The sequence below is a fragment of the Simochromis diagramma genome, unplaced genomic scaffold, assembly GCF_900408965.1.
Source record: "Simochromis diagramma unplaced genomic scaffold, fSimDia1.1 OVJJ01000557.1, whole genome shotgun sequence".
In the NCBI taxonomy this organism is placed as follows: domain Eukaryota; kingdom Metazoa; phylum Chordata; class Actinopteri; order Cichliformes; family Cichlidae; genus Simochromis; species Simochromis diagramma.
The window spans coordinates 3,642,975-3,666,648 of NW_024387156.1; the positions used below are offsets into that span (position 1 = coordinate 3,642,975).

The following is a 23,674-nucleotide window of genomic DNA, read 5'->3' on the forward strand; positions in this document are numbered from 1 at the left end:
AAAATAGCCCGAAAATTATGATTTTTTGGAACTGAGATGTTTATTAACCCTTATAACAAAATCCATATTTTGTTTTGTTGTTTTTTTGCTATATCATGTTGTGTATGATATAATTTTATTATATATTTTTGTGTCACATTCGATACATTGGGGGTTTTTGGTAACTTTTTGTTAACAACAATGTTAATTTTAGACAAAAAAAATATGGCAAGTATTGATCATGTTGATGAGATAGAGGTCTCAGAAACTCATGTGTCAAATATGATACAAAGGGCATTATAGGGTGACGAATTCTATTGCAGGTGACAGTTAATATATATTCGCTAACATGCATCCAGCATGTTTACCCACCAATGGAGCAAAGCGAGGTCATGTGGTCATTAATGTAACATAATACTGTAATTGAACCATGACAATAAACTGCCTAAATTATATAAATAAATATGTCCTTCATAGTGGTTGTTTGTAACACTGAATGAGGAGAAATTTAAAACACCACCCCAGATTTTATACTGTTCCTTTTTAGTAACAAAAATAGCTCAGGTTTGACTCTGATCACGTGACCTTATACCACATGACTGTATGCCCAGTCCATCCTTGTTGGTGCTCCATAAGTGGATAAATATACACGCCAAACTGAAAGAAATAAGATGTTTAAAACAAACAACAAAAACAAAAAAACCCAAGCTTGATTACGATTACGGATAAGTTTGAGCTAAGTTGTCAATAAATGTCCTGTCTGTTTAACTATGAACCCCAAGCACGTAATTTGTCATCAGAATCGTAGATATTTATATTCACTTATAGGGGAAGACGTGAGGGGGACCAAAGCCTATTACCTGTTCTCATGAAATACCTGTGGGAACCTTGGATTTTCAGTTTGTGTTGTTGTGTGTTTCAGCTGGATCTTAATCAAATGCACAGGACTCATTGCCAAAGGAGAAGCCAGAAACGTCAATAGGAGAAGTATTGATTGCAGAAGATTACCCAGTTAATGGAGGATATAAAGATAACTCTTTGCATCTAATTGCTTCAATTAGTTCTACTTCTTGGTGTTAAAACTCAACACATGAAAATACAGACATAAAATTCATATTTTAGGAATCAGGGCTATAGAAAGGTATGACATCTACTACAAATAACAAAGCATCAATGTGCAGAGAAAAAAAGGTGGTATTGGGGGGAACTCACACATGTATAGGGAGAGCCTGCAGGCTCTACTCGGAAGCGTACTGCCAGCTGGTGCAGTCAAACCAAGGATCCTCTTGATCCTCAACAGTGCTGATCACCACACCACTGTTCTACCTCATTGTAGTGTATTAATAACTAAAAAATTAGCAGACTGTTAAAAAATGAGAAGACTTAAGCTTGGTTTCTTTCTTAGAAAGCTGAAACAACTAATGACCTCCACTTAGATGACAACCATTCTTCCTCAACACTGCAGGCTCACTGGTGTTAAAATGAGAGATCAAAAACGTGATTCTGACTTTGCACGCTAACACCTGGCTGACCTCTGGCTAAAAGTGACAATTTTGATTGGCTGGATCTGTAAGGGCATTTTGAGTAGTGGCTAATTACTGCCACCATAAGTCTCTGGTATATAGGCCATTAATAACAATAAATTCATCTTAAGTTATCGTTATGCACACAAGATTATTGGCGATTTGGAATGTAGTTGTAGTTGTAAATGTGACATTAATTTCTGCATAGAAAATCACATCCCTGACCTGCTAACAGTGTTTTCAAGATATGGAGCGTACACACACATGCACACATATCATTAGAATGAGAGCTTGACCTTGTAGTATGAAGACCTAGGGCCACCATGACAAAAATAATGGGCATTCAATCCAACGACCCTCACTCCTACTTTGTCCTTTCCCTCCACACATGTATAAGATTCATGTTTCCAGACCAGATGACTACCTACTGGCTTATATTTTGCTAGCTAGTACAGTGGCTAATAAGGTAGCTAAGACAGAGTCGTATCATTACTTTTGCAGAGGTTAGTTCAGGGAAGTTCAACCCCATCATTACAGTGAAAACACTTGCTCATTGCTACACTTCTTTCCTTGCATTTCATCAACACAACTGTCCTTTCTTTCCTTCTTTATGTGGGATAGTCTTCATTTAGCATTGCAGCAAAAGGTCAAGGCCATCACCCAAAGATGCTCTCTAAAAAGGAGAAGACAAACTTTTTTTTAATTTTTCTTTGCTCCATTATTTCCTTTACCCCCTTGCTTTTATTTGTTATTCCATTGTTTTTGTTTATTCTTTTCCTTTTATTATTTATTTCCTTATTTTACATCCACTTTTTCTTCCATTAGCTGTTCTTTAATTCTCGCTTCTAAATTGTTAGCTGAGGCCCAACTAAATGTATCATTACCTCTGTAGCATTAAAGTTGAACAACAATACTGTTTCTTCTTTTCTCTTTTCTTTTTATACCTCTTCATACCCTTTTGTCCTTCTTGTCCTCTACAGCTAATTTGCTTTGCGTGTATTGGTGCATCATTACCTCTGCTCGGGGTCAATGCTGAATGGTTATTAACTGTAGCCTCTTCATCCAGATGACTTACTTCCACAGTGATGTGGATCTGTCTGACTAGATGACAGCCCCAACCCTTTGCTTGTCTCTCTCTTTTTTCCTGATATTTCTTCTTCATCTTATTCTCTCGTATTTACCCCTCAACTCCCCAGACCTTTCTCTTTGTAGGTTAACCCCTTGCTGATCGAAGCCAGGGGATCTAGCCTGGCAGTGGTGCACAGATTAGACAAAGGCCAGATGGCAATATGTGGGCAGCTGAACTAAGCCCTGTTAGAGAGAGTCATTACCCTGTCTGCCTCAAAGACAGACCAAATTATCTATAAAAAGACCAAAAGAAAAAAAAAAAATCCAACCTAAACTGAGATTGTGATCTGCAGCCAAACCAAACCAAAGGTCTGCAGCGGATGGCTCATGTGAACGCAAAGAAAAAACTAAGGTTAAAAAAAGAAGGTATAAAGGAAGAAAAAGCACGCCAGTAAGGAAACACTTAGAAAGAAAGAAAGAAAAACATTTAAAAAGTCGAGGAGGAAAAAAAACAAGAGAAGAAGAAGATAAAAACCTTGAGTCACAATGGACGAGAGGCACAGAAGGCAGGAAGGAAACAAAAAGCATTTCATCTTATCCAGGCTTGAAAATATGAAATATTGGGCCAGGACCTTTTTTCTGATAGTTTGCATATTCACATTGTGGATAAACTTTTTTACTTTGGTTTTGCCAACACTCCACCATCATTTTCATTAATTTCAACTGTAGATACACATTAACAGTTTTTCTTAATAGCTTTGACAAAATCCTTCTGTTTTTAAATAGTTTTTATTTCGAACATGTGAATATAACTAAAACAACAGGCAAAAAGAAAAACTTCAAAACATCAAGTTTTCATGAATATCTCTATGTCTACACAATGTTTATGCTCAAAAAGGAGCATAAACATCATGTAATCTTAATAGGTTACATGATAGGGTGAGGCAAGGTCTCACAATTGTTTCACCCAAAACCTCTGGTGATAATGACACATGCCTTTTTTTTTCACACCTTGGCTCATGTGATGAGTCACATGATTAATAGTGGGTCAGCAACCCTCTTAAGGGACAACCCCAGTAGAGTTTAAGGGAGTCTGCTCCATTTGGTATTCGAACTGAAAAAGCTTCTTCGATGAGAGGTGAAACATCTTCAAGAAACTTAAATAAGTCCAGTCACTTTCTTTCCGAGCTCTTTAGACTATGATGACCTAAATGACTGAGAACCTGCACAGACATACTCAACCATCTCTAGGGTTTACATTGTCTGGAATGAGAAAATATCAAGGGAGCAGCAGTTCTGTGGATGAAAATACCTTGCTAATGTCAGAGAAGAATAGCAAGATTACTTCGACCTGATATGAAGGCAACAGGGAACCAAATAACGAGTCATTACAAACAAGCGATGCAGTAGAGCATCTTTGAAACACAACACATCTGACCTTGAAGCATATGGGTTACAGCAACAGAAGACCACACTGGGATTCACACCTGTTAGCCAAACTCTGTACTTCAGTGGCCTCCACAGTCACCAGATCTCAGTTTGGTGGAGCATCCTTGGGATGTGCTTGATGAGCAGTTTAAGTTTGCAGACTTAAAGTATGCAAACCTCTGGTTTACTTGAAACAAATACTTGAAACATACTTGAAATACTTGATACACACTAAATACTTGGTATTTTAATTGGTAGTGTAGTAGAAAGATCACAAAGAATAGCAGTGTGTATAAGAACAATGAGAATGTCTAATATGGGTGAGGAAATTGAGGTGAACATATAGTTAAACATTAATAATTTCTACACTCACTGGCTGCCACTTCAATCACAGAAATCTTTTAAGTGCTGGCATATGGGGACTGTGATGGACTGTTCGATTCAACCCTTAGTGTGAATCTTTAATTGGCTTATCATGGCACACCCATACATAGTAACTATAAGGCCACACTCATCTCTCTGATCTCTTCTTGCACTCCAGCTGTTTACACTCACCCGCAATGATGAACTTTAAAACATACTGTATGCAATAAATCTAAACAGAAGCAAACACATACACACACAATTACACGCGTGCAGACAGCTGACACAGCTGAAAGCCTGCAAAACTTATAGGGCCAGAAAACATACCAGACATGCCATTGCCATCCCATTTAGCTGATGCTTTTAGTAATTTAAAGTGCATAAGAGTTCAAATAAAAGCGGGAGTACATGCAGCACTGTGGGAGCTTAGGCGACATTATGAAACTGAGCTTAGGTTAAAGTGTATTAGATCAAAGCAATTCAGAGGAAACATAAGTCCACAAAGAGAGAAGCAGGTATATTAATTCAAGTAATTGTCTGTGTGTGTGTGTGAGAGCGTGTATTATTGGATTAAAGCTCTAGGAAGCATCTGTGTGGGTACAAGAAAATGGAAAATGCCCAGAATATTCGCTTATTTGGTAATACTTCTTAAGGAGCATTTGGGGCCACAAGGTAGTCAAATAAACTCAAATCATTTTAATCAAGCAACATAATGCAATATATTAGAAAAAGCTTTAAATGTTTATTTTATGAAAGTGAAATATGAGTAATGAGTAAAATATCTGATTACAAATACACAAGATGTCCTGACAGAGAAAAACATGAATCTAGAGGCCAATGTTTTGAGGCAACAATCATACCTTTTCCTCAGTTTGTACTTACAGTAAAATTTCAGGGTCAGTGACTGAGCTTCTTTCTTGTGTCTGGCCTGGTATTTTTTCATTAAAGAAAGCATAGAAAGATGATGCCTTTAGCAGAAAGCTGAGCTTGGATTTGTTGACCTGTCTTCTTGGTTTTTTGTTTACTAGCGGTTTATGCTGCTGTGCACCCAGGCAGAGGCTATCAATTTACATCCTGTGGCATGCAAAGAGTGATGTCAAGAGCCATTGCTGCATTCGCTGATTCCTCCACCTGACATGTTGAGAAGAGGACGAGAGGGACAGTTAGCGTGACTGGGAGATGGAGAGGGCACGCAATCCCAGTCCACCCTTTGTGTGTCTGTGTGTTTGTGTTCTGTTTTTCACACAAACTGACATACACATGAACGCTAAATCAACCTCACTTTTTCTCTGTTGGAGTTCTTAAAGATTTTTCCTTCCTAGCCCCCTGGGAGCTCTGAGGGAGATTTCGGAGCATCCATTGGCCCAGATGAAGGAAGTAAGAAAAATGTGTAAGAAAAGCTACAAGAGATGCTGCATGAGGCATCGAGGATGGAAGTGGAAAGTGCGCGAGAGAGCCAGTCTATGGAGCATCAGATCCATGATGCATAAGCAACACCAAAGTGCTCTTTTATTCAGTGTTTTATTCACAAACACATACTTGCTTTTCCTGGAATAAGTGAACTACTGTAGCAAGAGAGTTGGAACTTGTCAGGTTCTATCACGCAACAGGGCTGCAATACAGGGGATTACTGTATGCGTGCGTGTGTGTGTGTTTGTGTGGATGGTGGTGGGTCGGGGGACTGTGTGACATGACCCAACACTTTGCTAGGATGGAAAATGACATGTCTATGATGGATTGCGTGCCTTAGTTTATCGCTCGAAGGAGACCCTGTTGCCTCGAGCTGGTGTGGTAGTTATTGTGTTAAATGTGTGATACTGCACTAGTTTACATACTGCATACTTTACATACAACCATATGTCACCATCTTTATCTCATATTCATGACCTATTTCATCTCAGTAAATTATGTGGAATGTTTTTGAAGAACTACTTCAACATTGGAGAATAATCAGGAATTGACCAGTTTCGTTTAGAATCAGGTCAAAGCTCTAAGATTAGCTAGAACTCCAAAGCTGTTTTATACTTTATATATATATATATATATATATATATATATATATATATATATATATATATATATATATATATATGTCAGTAAGGTAAAATACCAAAAGTTTTACCAGTGATTGTTTTTTTCATTGACAAAATAATTGATATTGTCTTATGATGAACAGTTATGCATCATCATTTGTAATCAACTTTTCATTGATGTATTTGCACTTTGTTTACTTCAGGATCGAAGGATAAACTTCATATTTAGGTTTTGGTTCAGGATAGGCTGATGACTCTTCTCTCTTTGTTATTGAATAAGATAAGTGGAAAGTAGAAAAAAAGTAGAAAAAAGCATGATATAATTTAAAAAGTCTTAATTTGCATGTTTAGATAAAGGGCCACAACAGGTAAAGTAATTTAGATACATTTAGATCCACCAGTAATATATATATGTATGTATATATATAAATAAATATATATGTGTATATGTATATATATGTGTATATATATTAGATATAGAACTTTCTATAGGGCTGAATATAACATAAGTTCAGAGCCTCTGTGCTTTATCTGAGTACTAACATTACCTAAAACAAGAGTTTGGTGGCGTTCTAACTAGTTATCAGATCTATCGATGACTATTGAAGCAATTGGTTAGTAGAGTTGCTAACAAGCTAACAAAGAGCTTCTAACACATTACATGTGCTAAATATTAGTCCAGCTAACGCATTAACAGTAGGAGTTACAGAATGATGTTTGCTATTGTATATATAATTGTATATATAATTTAATGAGCTGTCAGTTGCAGTAAAACTGTCAGCAGAGAAGTTAAAACTGTAACAGAGTAAAGATTTTAAAACAGGGACTATGACTAGTAAACGAAAAGAGTTGGCTGATATAATGAAGAGAGGGAAGTGCCTTGAGGCAATTTCTGCTGTGATTTGGCATTAAATAAATAAAATTGATCTACACCCCTACCCTCACCTATGGTCACGAGCTGTGGGTAGTGACCGAAAGAACGAGATCGCGAATACAAGCGGTGGAAATGGGCTTCCTCCGAAGGGTGGATGGCCTCTCCCTTAGAGATAGGGTGAGAAGTTGGCCAATTCGGGAGGGGCTCAGAGTAGAGCCGCTGCTCCTCCACATCAAAAGGAGCCAGTTGAGGTGGTTCGGGTATCTGACAAGGATGCCTCCTGGGCGTCTCCTAGGCGAGGTTTTCCGGGCATGTCCCACCGGGAGGAGGCTCCGGGGCAGACCCAGGACACACTGGAGAGATTATATCTCTCTGCTGGCCTGGGAACGCCTTGGTGTTCCTCCAGATAAGCTGGAGGAGGTGGCTGGGGAGGTGGAGGTCTGGGATTCTCTGCTTGGGCTGCTGCCCCCGCATCCCGGCCTCGGATAAGCGGAAGAAAATGGATGGATGGATGGATGGATGGATGGATAAATAAAATTGAATTGAATTGAATTGAACAAAGGTGATCACGTGATAGTAGTTAGACAGGTATGGCATTAAGGACAAGAGCAGATGGTAGTGCATTTTGAAAAAAGGATGAAAATGGCTGTGGTAAACACACTTCAAGAAGGTGAAAGAACATAGGGTGAGAATGGAGGAATGAGCACATATGTGGACATCTTATACAAAAGAGGCAATCTGAAAGATAGGTGCTTGCAAGGTGGCTCTAGAGAATGTAGCAAAGCAGCACTAGATGGTAGTCTTTGGGATGCTTTGGACATCAACAGGAGGAAGTGAAGGCATGTGCAAACATTAAATGGTGAAAGATAAAGAAGAAAGTAGACAGAAAAGCTAGGTGTGTAGCAAAGAGGTGGAAAAACTGAAGAAAAGGGCTGATAGTGAATTGTGTATGAGGGTGGACAGAGAAGAGGATGTGTATTGATTGAGTAGGCAAGCTGATCAAGAGAGATCAAGCTGGAAATGATGTGCAGTAAGTTGGGATAATTAAGGATCAAGATGAAAATGCACTAGCAAGTGAAGGTAGTTTGTGCAAAAGACAAAATATTTATGCAGCTGGGTATGTAAAGACAGAGATATTTTTTGTTTCTTTGTTGGCAGCATGGTTTGTATTGAGCCACACACTAATAACCAGACCAATGAAGTATGGCTTCCATATCTCACAAAGATTGTACCCCTTGCAATCCAGGAGTATACAAACAACCCCAGTCTACCCTACTCTGAGGAGCTGATGGATGAAGAAAATGAGAGAGAGGGATGGAGGACAATTAGTAGATAAGGAAATCCGGAGGATTAGTTAGGAGGAAGTGAGGACAGGATGAAGAATGGAAAGGCAGTTGGTACCTTTATGTACCATACCTCTGAAGGTATGGACATGTCTAGGAAAGAGAAGGAGACTTTTTGATAAGACTCTTTAACACAATAGTGGAGTGTGACAGGATGCCCGAGGAATGGACAAGTGTAGAGACTTTCAAGAACAAGGGTCATTTGCAAAACTGTAGTAAGTACAGAGGGATAAGCCATAAAGCCACTGTATGAGAAAGGTTGTGGAAGCTAAATAAAGAAGAGAGGTGATGATCGGTGAGCAGCATTATGGATTCATGCACATTGCATGCACTATCAATGCAATGTTTCCTTTGAGAGTGTTGATGGAGAAATATAAAGACCAGATAGAGCTGAACTGTGTCTTTGTGGATGTGGATCTAGAGAAACCATATAATAAGGTGCCAAGAGAGATACTGTGGTACTGCACGAAGAAGTCAGGAGTTGCAGAGAAGTATGTGAGGATTGCACAGAACATATACAAGGACAGTGAAACAGTGGCGAGGTTTGTGATAGGAGTGGCAGATGGGTTCATGGTAGGGGAGGGATTACACCATTGCTTGCAATAGTGATAGACAGGTTGACAGATGAGGTCAGGCAGGAGTCTTTGTGGAATATGAGTTTTGCATACAATATTGTGAGCCATAGTAAAAGTAGGGAGCAGGTGGAAGAGACTCTGGAGAGGTGGAGGATGGTAAAGTCCCAATCAAAAGACTACTTGAAAAATGGCAAAAAAATCATATTTTGCATGGTTGGGTTTTTACAAGGTTCCAAGTAGAGCTTCAAAAAATGAAAGACGAAGAAATGGTAGTGAGACAAAACATTTTTTGGAGAATGTATTATTGAAAACTAAGCTTAAACTCAAACAGGCTGTTTTACAGCTGATCAAAAGTTTTGGACTACACCTCCAGACCCCTTTTGGTCCAAAATAGTGATGTTATTCTCCTGGAAGAAGTCCCTTGTCCGGCGAGCATTGTGTACTGTAGCGTTGTCCTGTTGAAAAACCCAGACATTACCACACAGATGAGGGCCCTCAGTCATGAGTGATCCCTCTCTGCAACATCTGGACATGGCCAGTGGCCGTTTGATGCCCCTGCATCTCCTGAAGCTTCATTGTTCCATTGAAGGAAAAAGCCCCCCAGACCATTATGGCGCCCCCTCCACTGTGGCGCGTAGAAAACATCTGAGGTGGGATCTGCTTGTCATGCCAGTAACGTTGGAAACCATCAGGACCATCAAGGTGAATTTTTTTCTCATCGGAGAATAAAACTTTCTTCCACCTTTCAATGTCCCATGTTTGGTGCTCTCTTGCAAAGTCCAAACGGTCAGTTCTGTGACGTTCAAGGAGATGAAGCCTTTGAAGATGTTTGTTTGTTTTTGAAGCCCTTCAGTCTCAGATGCCGTCTGATAGTTATGGGGCTGCAGTCGGCACCAGTAACTGCCTTAATTTGGGTGGAGGATAGTCCAGTGTCTTGACAGACAGCCAAATGGATCCTCTGGATCAGTGCTGGTGAAATTTTTGGGGGTCTTCCACTTGACTTTTTTGTTCCATAATCCTCAGGATCATGTAAGAAATTCTAAAGAACTGTTATTCTGCCCCTCTGTTACTGCTTTATTGGGTTTCTTAGGCTGGCGCATTTCTCAGGTTTCCCAATAGTGGGCAATATTACCCCTTCTTTCTTTAGCTCTCGGTGAAGGCAGTCGCACTTTTCTCCTCTCGTCCTTCCCCTTATCTTCCCTGCTTAGCCTCTTGTGTCCTTGTCTTGTCTTGTGTGTATTACTTTCCCTGGAACACTCTCTCGCAGTCTGTTTCTAAACCTAAAAGAGAATTATGGATTTGATCAACTGGTCTCTGAATGCGATTGACACCCTTTTCTCAACGTGAAGCCTGGGCTCAGGAGAGCCCGAGTGCCCTGGAGGTACTTTCCCTGCCGGATACACGATGGACGGGTGGCAGACATGGAGGGTTGTGTGCCTGGCGGGACTGTCGATTGAGGACGCTGAAGATATCTACCTATTCGGAACCATGATAACAGGGTTCATGCTGATCGGAGCTGGCTTGGCCCTGGCTTATCGGAGAATTAAGAAAGCAGAACCGGCTGTTCAAATCCCCCCCAAGGCTGCCCGCTGGAATTGAATCGATGGGACGAGGCGCAACTTCTCCGAATGGGCTCATTGAGTGTAGCATGGTTAAGACCTTGGAGAAGCTAACGGCTGCCGTGAATGCTCAGGATAACACCTCTGAGCATATATTGGATTACATTGTGGAACAGCTCACTGCAGTCGTGAGTTCTCAGAATCGCCTCTCTGAGCACAAGAATGACAAGACCACAGATCGCAAGTTTGATAACATCATGGAAAAGCTCGCGGCTCTCCAACGGGAGATTGAGAGGCCAGTGTCGGAGTGTTAAAGAACAGCTCTGAAATTCTCATGAGTTGCTCGCATAAAACAAAAATCATCATTTATTGCGGCTACCCCTTCGGCGCCAGCTGTGGGCTCAAGGCTGGAGCTGAACAAAAACTCCCTGATACCGACTGTGTTTAGACTGTTCCTTCCCACTCAAGGCCACCTGGGTTGGCTGGTAGACTGTTTACTTAGCCTGGCAGGGCAAAGGACACTGTCTCAGCTGGACTCTGGACACACACACACACATACACTGATACACACTCATCCCGCCCTCCCTTTCCAAATGCCTTCGATGCTTGTCCCCTCCCAGGGAAGATGGCGGTCGACTGGTCCAGCGCAGACATGCTGCAGGACCGGATGCGCTGTCTACACCGGCTTTCTCTTACCCTTTACCCTGCCCCTGTTGCTTGTCTTGTGTTTCATGGTTTATTGATAGTCATGTGCTTTTTGTGCTGAGGTGTTTTTTTCTGTTATCAAACTGTTCTCCCACTAGGAGCTCAGTCTGGGTGGAGGTTTTTTCTCCTCCTCTCATCTTATGTTATGTATTTTCGTTGGTTTTTTTTCCTATCAGCCTACCTTTCTGACATGTCTTCCCAATGTGTTGTTTGTGTTTAGTTTGGTCAGAAGGTTCCTTTTTAAGTGCGCATGCGCCATTAGCGTGCTGCCTGCTGTAACCCTAATTTCCTTCGGGATTAATAAAGTATTCTGATTCTGATTCAGTTTGTGGCTTCTTCTTTAGTTATTTTGTGTGCACTAACTGCCCCCTTTGGTGATGTGTTGTAAGTAGCAGGAAAAGATCACGCAGGCAGTGTGAGAAAATGCCTGGAGCAGAAAACAAGCTGCACAATTTTAAGTCCAGTTTACATTGTTGGGGAGTTTGTTCAGCCATAATCTGTAAGTAATCAAGGTGTAGCTTTATTTTCTGTAAGATTTGTTACTTTCCTGTTACTTAAAAGGGTATTTGAACGTATAAGGAAAGATGTTTATGGTGAATGTAAAGCACAAGGAAAGCTATGTTGCTAACTTCTGTTTTTGTTTACAAAATATGTCGATACTGATGCTTACGTATTCATTTACTGTATGTTCACAGTCTTACAAATTAAAAGACAAAAAGACACAAAGGCAAAGCGATGCGTCCTGTCGTTCCTGGAACCATCTCCTCTTATCTTTAGCTCGCTGCATAGGTTGAATAGCCATACATTCAACTGAGGGCAGCAGAACTGTCTTACTGCATCTCACCTCAACACTGCGAGAGACCCTGCTTATGCAGTTCAACAACCCGACCACACTCAAAAAGGGAATGTTTTTTTTTGCCTTTGCCATCAGAACATCATGACAGTGTGACTACCTGACAGAAAATGACAATTAATCCACATTTTTTTACAGGTGAAAATTCCAGGGGAAATGGATTCACAGAAGAAGAAGACAATCTTTGGGGATAATCATAGATCAGCATCGGACCTCATGATCCTGATGGGAAAAAAAGCCGGGTTTCCCAATGCAGTAATGCGTTTGCGTGTGGGAAAAACTGTACTGGCAGATTTCCTTTTTACAAAAGAGACAAAGAAAGACATAAAGCAGGGAAGGAAAAGAATCAGGTTCATGAACAATTCCACTCAATAAATAATACAAATCTTGCATATTCATGGTTACAGGATGAAAGGGGACATGCTGGTGTGTGGGTGTCAGCCAGAGGGCAGCCTGAAAGAGTCTGACATCAACAATGCTGCTTCTTTGAAAGGATCTTTTTTGCCTGCTGGCCTGAGTGAAGAGGGGTTGGACATGTGTTACAGAACTGGTACTTCCATTGGTTGTGACCCATAGTGCCGCCAGTGCTCACAAAGGCAACATTCACACACAGTTGGACCAATACTGTATAATGAAAATGTTTTAAAACTTTGACTACAGCATAGCAAGTTACTATAGTTAATTTTATGAATTTAATTTTATTGTTTTGGTTGTTATTTGTTTAAACGATGTTAACTACATATTGAAGTTAAACAAAATGGTTATTCTGATAAATGATCGTGTTCGAGATGACAGAGAAAACTGAATTAAACAAACCAACCAGGATTATACAGCGTGATCACACTGGCATAGAATAAAAGAAAACTGATTGCTTAAAAATACACACATGAGGTAATCAGGGAGATGGAACACACCGGGAGAGATGGAAACAAAACTAAACAACAAACACAGGGAAAAGACTAACAAAATAAATCAGGAAGCAGCAAAACACGGAATGGTGACATAAAGGAATTAATACAAATCAACAAAAGTCAAGCACATCAACTAGATAATCATGATATTAAGAACAGAGAGAAAACACACATTGGTAATCTATGGAAAAACTAGATATATCAAATACTAATGGAAACACAATCTAAGCAAAAGTATAATATCAGATAAACTCAAAACTGAAACTGAAACTACAACAAATCGAGTCAAACAGAGAATAACAGAAGTGAAAGTTCCAAACTGAAAATGCTGGGTCCAAAACCTGACATCATGACACAAATAAAGTAAGGCAAACATTCGGATTGTAACTGTTCCCTCAGAAAACCAGAATACTGAATTAACAAAGACCAAAGTTTGACAGTCATGTATGACTCATGTGGTTTTGGTTAGACATCTTAGAATAAGACAGACAGTTTACTAGTTTACCCTAATTTTATATAATCTTTTCCAGGTAGTTATCCACCAAAAAAATATCCTACTTTCCCATACAACTCATTTAAAAAGACTGATATGGTTCAGTTAATTATGCAAGCCTTGCAGAGTTACTTAGCTGCCAAACTTCTATGGAGGAGAATAGGTTTCAAATGTGTTGGAACTTAAACTTTTTCCTTTTATAATATTTATCCATCCATCCATCCAATTCTGAGTCAATGGGTAATCATTCAAACCTACACTCACACATAATTTAGAATAATCAATAACCTAACCGCACTAACTGTAAGAAAGTACCCGGTAGGGCTGCTCAATTAATCAAATTTGAATCTCGATTACGATCTGGGCTTTCAACGATCATTAAAAATGACTGAGCCGATTATTAGCCCCTCCCTCGTGCTGCTCCGTGTGGCAAATCGAGCGCACCTCTCTGCATTTCGAACACGTGTCACAACAATTAAGAGGACCCGAGGGAAGCTCGGAAAGCTAAGCAGAAGTTATTTGGAGAGGAGAGTGACTGCCGTTGGTTGAAAACAGAGGTAAAAAAAACTTCAGTGGTGTGGAAACATTATGGGTTCGCAGAGTCAGACGTGGATCAAGTAGACATAGTGTGTAAACTTTGCTACAGTGTCGTAGCTGCACCACAGAGCAACACTGCAAAGTTCACTAAACATAGATGTTTACATTTTTCATTTATTTTTTATATTGCAAACATTTGCACTGTTATCAGTATTTGCAGACTATTTTATATTATTTTTGACAATCTTTAAAGTCATTATTCAATACATTGTTATTGTTAAATAAATATCGTCAAATAATCGAGATCTCAATTTCAGTGAAAATAATCGTGATTATCATTTTTGCCATAATCGAGCAGCCCTAGTACCCGGTGTTTATTATTAAGGGGGGAAAAAATGCAAACCTACATGGCTCCATGTGAAAAAGTGATTGCCCCCCCGGTGATAACATAAATTAACTGTGGTGTATCACATTTTTTTGAAAGCTAAGTTCAATTCCTCTAGTCACAACCAGGCCTGATTACTGCTACACCTGTTCTCAGTCGAGGAATCACTTAACAAAATGAAGCAGACCAAAAGATCCTCAAAAGCCAGACATTATTCCACGATTCAAAGAAAATTCAGGAACAAATGAGAAACAAAGTTTCTCTCAGTATGGAAAAGGTTCTAAAGGCTTTCCTAAAGATGTGGGAAACCTGCGAACCAAGGCGAGAGCTATCATCCACAAATGGTGAAAACATAGAACAGTGGTGAACCATCCCAGGAGTGGCCGGACAACCAAAATTACCCCAAGAGTGCAGCAACGACTCATCCAAGAGCTCACAAAAGATCCCAGAACAACATCTAAAGAGCTGCAGGACTCAATTGCATGAGTTAAAATCAGTGTTCATGAAACTTTTTTTTAAACAACTGTATGTTCAAAACAAAAATATATGCATTTATTTTTATGGGGATGGTTTATAAGCCAATTTGAAATATGTGGTTATGTTTAAGTGATTGCAGCACATAGTTAAGATCATCACCTAATTTCACGATCCACACTGATTTGAGACTCATTTTGTTTGTTTGTGCAATGAGGCTGTTTAGTTATTAAAATCAAATTCCTCCAGCTTCAGACCACACATTAAAGCACTGTGATTGGGGTGAAACATTTAGATGTGGACTGCATGCAAATGAAAATTTAAAATCATTCTGGCTCTTCTGGTTGCAATTACCGATAATCTGAGTTGTAGCTGCTGCACAGAGCATGGCACTGTCTTCTGCATGTCAAGCAGCTGTACTTCTCGCTCATTGATATAAGCAGCACAGACTACCAAGGCCCAGTGCAAGCACATTCAGAAAAAAAAAAGTGAAATGAAAAATCAGCTTTAATGTTCATACACATTTAGTTGCTGAGCAAGCCTGAACACAGAGCTGAAATCTGATCAAGTGTTCTTGATTATTACAGTTGAGGATATTTAGAGAAACACACTGCAAAATGCAGCTGTGAACAAATCCCGTCTGCGATGTAGTTTACCCCCCTTTTCTTCACGTCAAGGACTGGTGCATATAATTAAATTTTTGCTTGATGCAATGAAAAAATAGAATTGGGCTGAAAAGGTCTATTGCTTTATTACGTATTCAGGTTGTGTATCATGCTTTTAAAAAGTAACAAAGTAACTAAGTATTAAGGTAACTAATTACTTTTGAAAATAAGTAATCAGTAAAGTAACTGTAACTTTTTTTGGTGAGGTAACCGGTAATTAGTAATTAATTACTCTTTTCAAGTAACTTGACCAACGTTGATGGTGACACAGAGAAATCACCCCAAGTCTGGTATTAAGGGGGTATTTTCCATTTTTCTTAAATAATCAACTAAATAAATAATAAACTGCACCAAAAATCAGGAGCTGAGAGAGGAAGTGCGTAAAGCAGGTGTCTGTGAGATCAACAAGGGGACTGAGAAAACCCGTTTTCACCCCACGTTCACTAAACCAGAAGTCGTCCAGTAAGTTTATTAACAGAAAAGCCTAATTTTAAAACCCTAAGATATGAAACTTAACCTGAAAGATATAAAATACAAATTTTAGTTTAATTATTAATTTTAGTCAATTATTAATTATAACCCAGATACAGTGTGTAGAGAGCTGGTAAATGTTAAAAGGTTAATGGAATAGCTTATCCATATGCATAGTCTTTGTCCAGAGTTATTTTACCTTACTAGAACATTTGCCTTTTACTAAATCCAACAATTATTATATATCTCTTATGTAGGTTCTAAGTACTTTATGAGGTACTTGCTGTCACACACCTAGATCTCAGCAGAAAAATGCAAATTGCATTAAAAAATTCTTTAGGAGTGCAAAATGTTTTCCTTTAAGCTCATTAGTGCCAAACGAATCAGCTAATTAGTACAAAAACACAAACTTTCAGAAACATGGAGACTGTAATTGAGCACTCAAAGCACTTTATACAACATGCCTCATTCACTCATTCAAACACTTTCCCTCCCTCATGACTAAGTGGTTTCCAACAGTCACACAAATTTATACTCCAATAGAAGCATCATAGAGCAATGTGAGGTTTAGTATCTTGCCGAAGGATACTTGGGCCTGCAGACTGACAACTAGAACAGCCAGTGATTGAACCACCTGCCTTCCAATTAGTAGATGACCTGCTCTACCTCCTGAGCTACAGTCACCCCGTGTGGGTTCTTCTGCCGCCTCCTACTTCAGACAGATACAGTAATCCTGCCTCATGACGTTCAACAAAGCATAACACTTGAATGCCGTAATAATGTTATAAGAGAAGCTTTTGTTATTAGATTATGCTGCATTATACAAAATGGCAAATCGCTTATTCATTAGGCTCAATACAGTACACACACATTAGAATCTGTTGTGTGTTCTCTTAGTTACTGTGTATATCTATTAATGGGCATCCATTTAGAATAATAGATATGAGATGCCAGATGCCATTTATGATGTTGTTAAACTGCAAGCAGTCCACTTTCCTTTGAGCAAATACCTGTTTGTAGAAATCACATGATTTCAGTAAACAGTCTGCGAAGACTTTACTTTCAACAGATTCACAGAAACCCTAATATTTTAAGATCCAGGCCAATTTTTCACTGTGTATCATTAGAGTTTATTCTTTTCCCAGGAAGACTAAACATAATATCTGTTGTGATATTGTTGTGATTCCACATTTTTGAAATTTTGCACTTGATTTTTGCAGCACTGGTTAGCCACTGTAGTCACTATTTATCACTAGTATAGTGGTGGAACATACAGGACGGGGGTAAGAAGAGATAGATGGAAAGAGACATACGGAGTATTTTCCATTTAGAGCATAAAGAGAAAATTATATGTACTGTGCAGATATGTATACAGTCATGTATACATTGCATTTAGTGCATTTAGTTTTTCATATAGGGTGCACTGTACAATGTGGACTTTTTCCCTGGGTACCAGGTACTCTCACTCTCTGGGTACTCTAACTTCCACTGCCCCAAAACATAGTAATACATAGTAAAACATAAATAAGGTTATTTTTATAATTGGCAGAAGATGTGAATGTGTGCAGAAATGGTTTTCTGTCTCAGCGTTAGTCCTGCAATCTATTAGTGACCTTTCTAGATTGTACTCTACCTCTTGCCCCGACAGATAGGTCAGGCTCCAGCCAACGACCCTACTTTGGATAAGCAGAAGAAAATTGATGGATAGATGGATTTTAGCTTTCTACAATGTTGGAAGTAAAGTTGCGAAAGGCTGTAGCTTAACCCTAAACATGGCCTTTACCTAAAGTAACTAAGAAGATTAATTTTCTAAATGTAATCAAAGAATAACCAGTCCCACACAGTACACAACCCTTAGTTTCCTGGGTGAAGGTCACATCCCAGACTTGAATCCATGATGATTCTGATCTTTGTTGGAATTACATTCTTACTTACTGATGTTGTGGCAGTTGGAATTTTTGCCTTGTACATATTGCATATTGGATGTTGTATCTCATTTCGGGTATAATGTGTCTTTAGTTTTTAGCTTTTCATTAAAACTGAGGTAATATAATAAATAATAAAATAACAATAATAAAAAACTAATTTGCTATAGTGAGAAGTACACACTGCTGCTTTTGATTGTTTTTCACAGCTTTTTTTAATTATAAAGGACAGAGCAGAGCCAGGTGAGCCTTCATTTGATTATTTTAAGATATGACATTTCTTTTTTTTCTTTTTTTTTTCTTCTTTTTTTTTTGTGTCCCGTTTGGATCTTAGATATGACATTTCTAAGTGACATTTAAAAAGTCAGTCACATAATTGACATTAAGGAAAAGGTGGTGGCAGACCTCTAATAAGAAAATATGCACTTAATAGCCCACACATACAAACAGCATGGCATAGGCAGGTCATGATAATTAACCTTTTTAATCAAAACTAAGCTCTTATTTTATCACTCCATAATTGCACTCTCCTGGTCCTCATTATGAGTAATTAATCATATTTGAACACAGGACTGCTGTAAGTTATGACAAGAAATGATAATTCATTTAGAACTGAAAAAACATAGCCAACCACTAAGCTCCTCATGAGTACCTTCCTCGTTATTATCATCATTAACATTTTCTAAACTGGCATAAGCACCACTTTTGCCATCAGATTTAGAGGAATCATTATCACATCTCCATCATCTTTGGTTTTTTTCAAAATCATCACCTTCAGCATGGTTGTAATTATAGTCATCATTGTCATTATGACAGCTTTTATTATCAGCATTGTCAGCTTCATAAACATTGTCACCTTGAACAACAAAATCATAAACAGTGTCACCACAGCCACTAAATCATCATCATCATCATCATCATCATCATCACAATTACCATACTGTATTATCATCTTCAATGTAACATTATCACTGTCATCTTCACAGTTAATCTTGGTTTCTAATTTATTGTTTTGTCACATTATTATTATTGTCAACATTTTTAATTTGGTCCTCATCTCTGCTATTTTCCAGCACTATCACCCTGCACCAGAATAGCAGGTAACAATGTCAGTATAGGATTACCTTTTCAAGTAAGATACAGTACAAGTGTTCCGATCCAATATGCTATCAAAGATTGTAAAATTCATGGACTGTAACAGTACTTCTGAGTTTTTTCATGAATGGTCCAGGTGTACATAAATTACATGACGCATATTCCTGCCAGGGGGTTTCAAAATGTTCCACTGATTTACAAGTGTTGATGACGTCCCAAAATATGCTGCATGTGCTAATAAATGCAGTGAAGACTGCTGGTAAACATAAATATACATACTATCCAAACATTAAACATTCCACAACATATGATGTAACAGGTTTTACTTGGTTGTTAGTCATAATATCTCTGTGTAAGAAGGTTTTTGTACACTGGATGACTCAGACAGCTCACATTTGAAAACATTTATGGTGGAAGCAGAATATTGAATCGCTCCCTGCGGATATCTTAAACATATGCATTGAAGAGGGATGCATAAACATCCACCCTAAGCCTACAGGTGGATGCTGAGGTTGTGAATGGAGATAAAAGAGCAACTGCACTGATGAGGGAGAGATGGAGAATTCTGCAACTTAAACTAATTCAGAGGATGTGCATGAAACAGGATGTGAGGAGAGGTATGAGCTTCCCGCCCAAAGAAGATTTCAGGCTTTGCTCCATTTGGTTAAAAAGAAAAAGTCAGGATACATAGTTTGACTTTTGTTTTCAAAGTCCCGAATCCTAATAAATAGTCATGTGAGCCAGTCTGCGATCAACAGCGAGTATCCTCATTGACAGATTCACTGTCTCCTGAGAGTCAATGCCTCAGTAAGACAGCTAGCATTTCTGCTTCATTACCAACACAAAACCTGCCATTTTAATCATATGGTGAAAAATTGCATGTCGTCTCATCTTATTTTAAGCCTCTGGCATTCCATTTCACTTAATGCATTCACCACATTGTTACATATTTTTGGTCCCTAAAGTAAAGGCCACTTCTGCTGATCTCAAGATTTAACAAAAACTTGCTGAGATGTACACATGTATTCAAAAAGTTCTGCCCTAATGAACACCTTGCTGTGCATCTACAAATGAAGATGCTTATTTCTATAAGGAGACCTAGCCACAGCCAGCAGCTGCTTCATCACTTATTAAACAGTTTCACTGCTGATCTCTGAGATGAAAGCAGACAACCTCAGAGACTCAGCTGCAGCTGGCTCATTCACTGCTCATCTTGAATCAATAGAAAAGTTCTTCAACTTTTGACTCAAGTACAATTCAATAGCGGATATTGATGCTGAAAGAGTCAACAAAGCAAATGCCAAGACAAGAGAGCAAAGTTTTGGCCTGGGAGGAGCCCTGGTGCTCATGTCCTAAAGTGAGACCTGCTTCACATTCACACTCATCTTTTTATGCCTTCACTCCTCTTTCTGAATAATGAATACAGATACAGTTTGGGTACCAGGTTTAAATAATACAGAAATGCTGTCTGAACACTGAAACTAGAACGATGACCCTGTGAATCTTTACAGCTCGTCTGAAAGAGTGGAAGAAAGAAACTTAGCTTTCTTTGAGTAGTGACCTCATCAACCTCACTGTTATTGACATGCAAAAGTTGTGGCTTGGCTAAAAACTTTAGACCTTTTCCTGATATTCAAAAGCCTCTTTGGCAGTTGTCCTTTTGTTACTTTTAAACCAATAGGCACACATTTAATTGTATTATCAGATGACCTGGAGACGTGTCATACACTCAGAGTTTTTGACAGATTTACTACAGGTTCTGTTGTCAGCCAAAAAGAAACCCCTTTTCTGCAAAAGATATGACCTTGGGTCACTGCCATTTGTGTATTTTTCTGTTACACGATGTAGTCCTTATGACATTTACTTTGGCACAAATGACCACAGTTTGGAGTACTTTGGTAGGTGTCTATCTAAATGTATGTATGACCCTAGATGTAGCCATAAAACATAAAACAGGTGTGTATGTAGTTTTATACCAAAGGAAAGGTGAATTTAAACTTTACACTGTATATATAAAATAAATAAATAAATAAAAAGTTTAAGCCACATTAAGAATTCCATTGGTTTCTCGATGGCACATTATGGAGCCTCAACTTTAGCATTCTGGCATTTAGCATTCTTTTTTTTTTTTTTGAACCACAAAAGAGCATTTAAGATTTGGAAGAGCAAAAAAAAAAACCCAAAACCAAAAAACCCATCCTTCACGAGAGAGAGAGACCATTTGCCATATGACACGTCAATGAGTGTGTATATTCTAAATGCTAGAATTTAACTCATCAAAACTGTAGCCCAAACATTTGGAACAACCTGTACTGCACAGTAAGTCATATTATTATTGATTGCATTTGACATTAACTTACTCCAAAAGGCACCAAAAACAATGGAGAGATCTATTTCAGTAACTCACATTAGCAAAGGTCAGCTAATGGCTACAGTGTGTTATCAGTCAGGACACCAACACCGTTAACTTTAAGCCTCAAAACTATCCAGTTAATTCTAACATCATATACTTCTTATAAAGGGGGAAACTATCCATAGACAACTGTACCATTTTTGTACCAGGTTGTAAACATGAACTTCTGTAAGGACTGAGTCTTATGTTATTTCTAAGCCCTGAAGGTTGTTGCTTGGTTGGTTGTTGCTTGGGTCAAGCATAGGATAGAGGGGACAGTGGACGTACCCCAGTTTTCATGCTTTTCACCTACGTCTAAAATTCTTACTTTTACTTGTATTTGGTTGCTTCCCATTTAAAGTATCCTTATCAGGTGTGTAAACTTTTTTTTGAATAGGCTGGTCAAGAATTTATTAACATTACAAATGGCCTCTATCTAATCCTTGTTGTACCTTAAGACAGGAAGTCAAAATTGAAATGTTCTTTTCTTTAGTCCCTACTATAATAGGCCACAAAATACATAAATAAATACTGTGTTATGTTAATTTTAAACAATGTCAGAGGGAATAAAATAATGTTGCTCTGTCTTTGTGGTGTGTATCAAACATTGGCAACAAACATCATTGCAATTTCACTGGAAGAAACCAGTTCTTATATCTCTCATTTTGTCAGTAAGTCTTCTGCAGAATCGATTCTGCAGCCCTCTGCCTGTAAACAGCCTTGAGCTACTTTACATGCAGTATTTATTTCCACAGATTAATTGCTTGTTGTGTGTAAACCTCCAAAACTATGAAAACCTTTTAGCATAACGACATTATGCTTTTTTGCCTATTATTGCTTTGAACAATGATCTCTTTGGTAATGAAGGGTACCTTTGCATTAGTTTTTTTCTTTCTGAAAAAAAGATATATAACAACATCCAGCAGTTTTGGTGTGAAGAAAGCATTCTAGTTCAAAAAGAAACACTGCATATATTCAAAATATCATCCATCTGAACAAAATTCAGAAGGTGTTTGTCTTTTATGTTAGATTTAGTTTGAAGTTTGCCAAAATATTAATAATACCATACAAATATATCGAAAACATTAGCTAGCTGAAAAATGTGGACCATAACATGTAATTATTTGTATCTATTTTTTTTTTTTTAGCTGAACATCCATTGTATAAAATCAGTTTAAAAATACTATCACTGACTCACTCTTGTTTTGCAGAATCAACTTATTTAATATCCTTTTTACCCACATTGTTCTGTGCATAGAAGGATTCACATATTGCACCTACACCTGAATTCTCAATACAGTGGGCTCAGTGTTGACCCAAACTACAGCCTGAAGTCAGCAGTCAGAGCAAGAATGCTATACCCTCAAGGATATATACAAGGAAGAACACTACAGAATCAATACTGTTGACAGGAACCTCTCCTACTTTTTGACTATTTTAATAAAAGCGTGCAAGGGCAACTTTTATTAAAAAGCATGTCTGTGTGTTTGTGTGGACATCAGTGGGAATTTCTTTAGGTCGGGAAGCGGGTAGCTAGAATGAAGCTAATGAAATTAGTCTGGAATTAAAGTGTGCTCACTGAGCTCATTGGGAAGCTAATTTAATCAGAGGTCCTTGGAAGCAATGTTGAGCCCTGGATAAATCAGCCTGTCTCAGGTGCTTAATAAAGAAGTTGCAGTACAACTGACTGAATGCCAGGTAATGACACGTGCTGATCACATGTCAGAAAAGCAAAACAATTTCTATTAAAGCCTTTACCAGCTCAATACTTTGGTCTTTAATTGTTTCTCTCATTTAATTGTTGATTTATTACTTAACATATTATATAGTGTAGTATGAACGGCTATGGGGGAAGTCTTTATCAGTAAAACCTGTAAAACCTGTAAAAATACAGTTAAGTCTAATGATTTTTACCCTCTTTCATATTTTCCAAAGCTATCCAGCAGGCAGGATTGGAACCATTACCAGCCTGATTCTTGCCATTGCCTTTTTTGCATATTACTTAGTTTTTATTCACCTAAGT

At 38.4% G+C, this 23,674-nt stretch overlaps 1 protein-coding gene and 1 long non-coding RNA gene across 6 annotated transcripts in view; one reads left to right on the plus strand and one right to left on the minus strand.

Annotated features, from left to right (window-relative positions):
- LOC120744258 (phosphatidylinositol 3-kinase regulatory subunit gamma-like) overlaps window positions 1-23,674 on the minus strand; it is a 189,150-nt gene that overhangs the window by 57,524 nt on the left and 107,952 nt on the right. The gene's annotated exons all lie outside the window — the stretch shown is intronic.
- On the plus strand, window positions 20,896-21,468 carry LOC120744260. The gene is made up of 2 exons (XR_005698329.1): window positions 20,896-21,215; window positions 21,246-21,468. It is a non-coding gene; the product is annotated as an uncharacterized LOC120744260 (long non-coding RNA).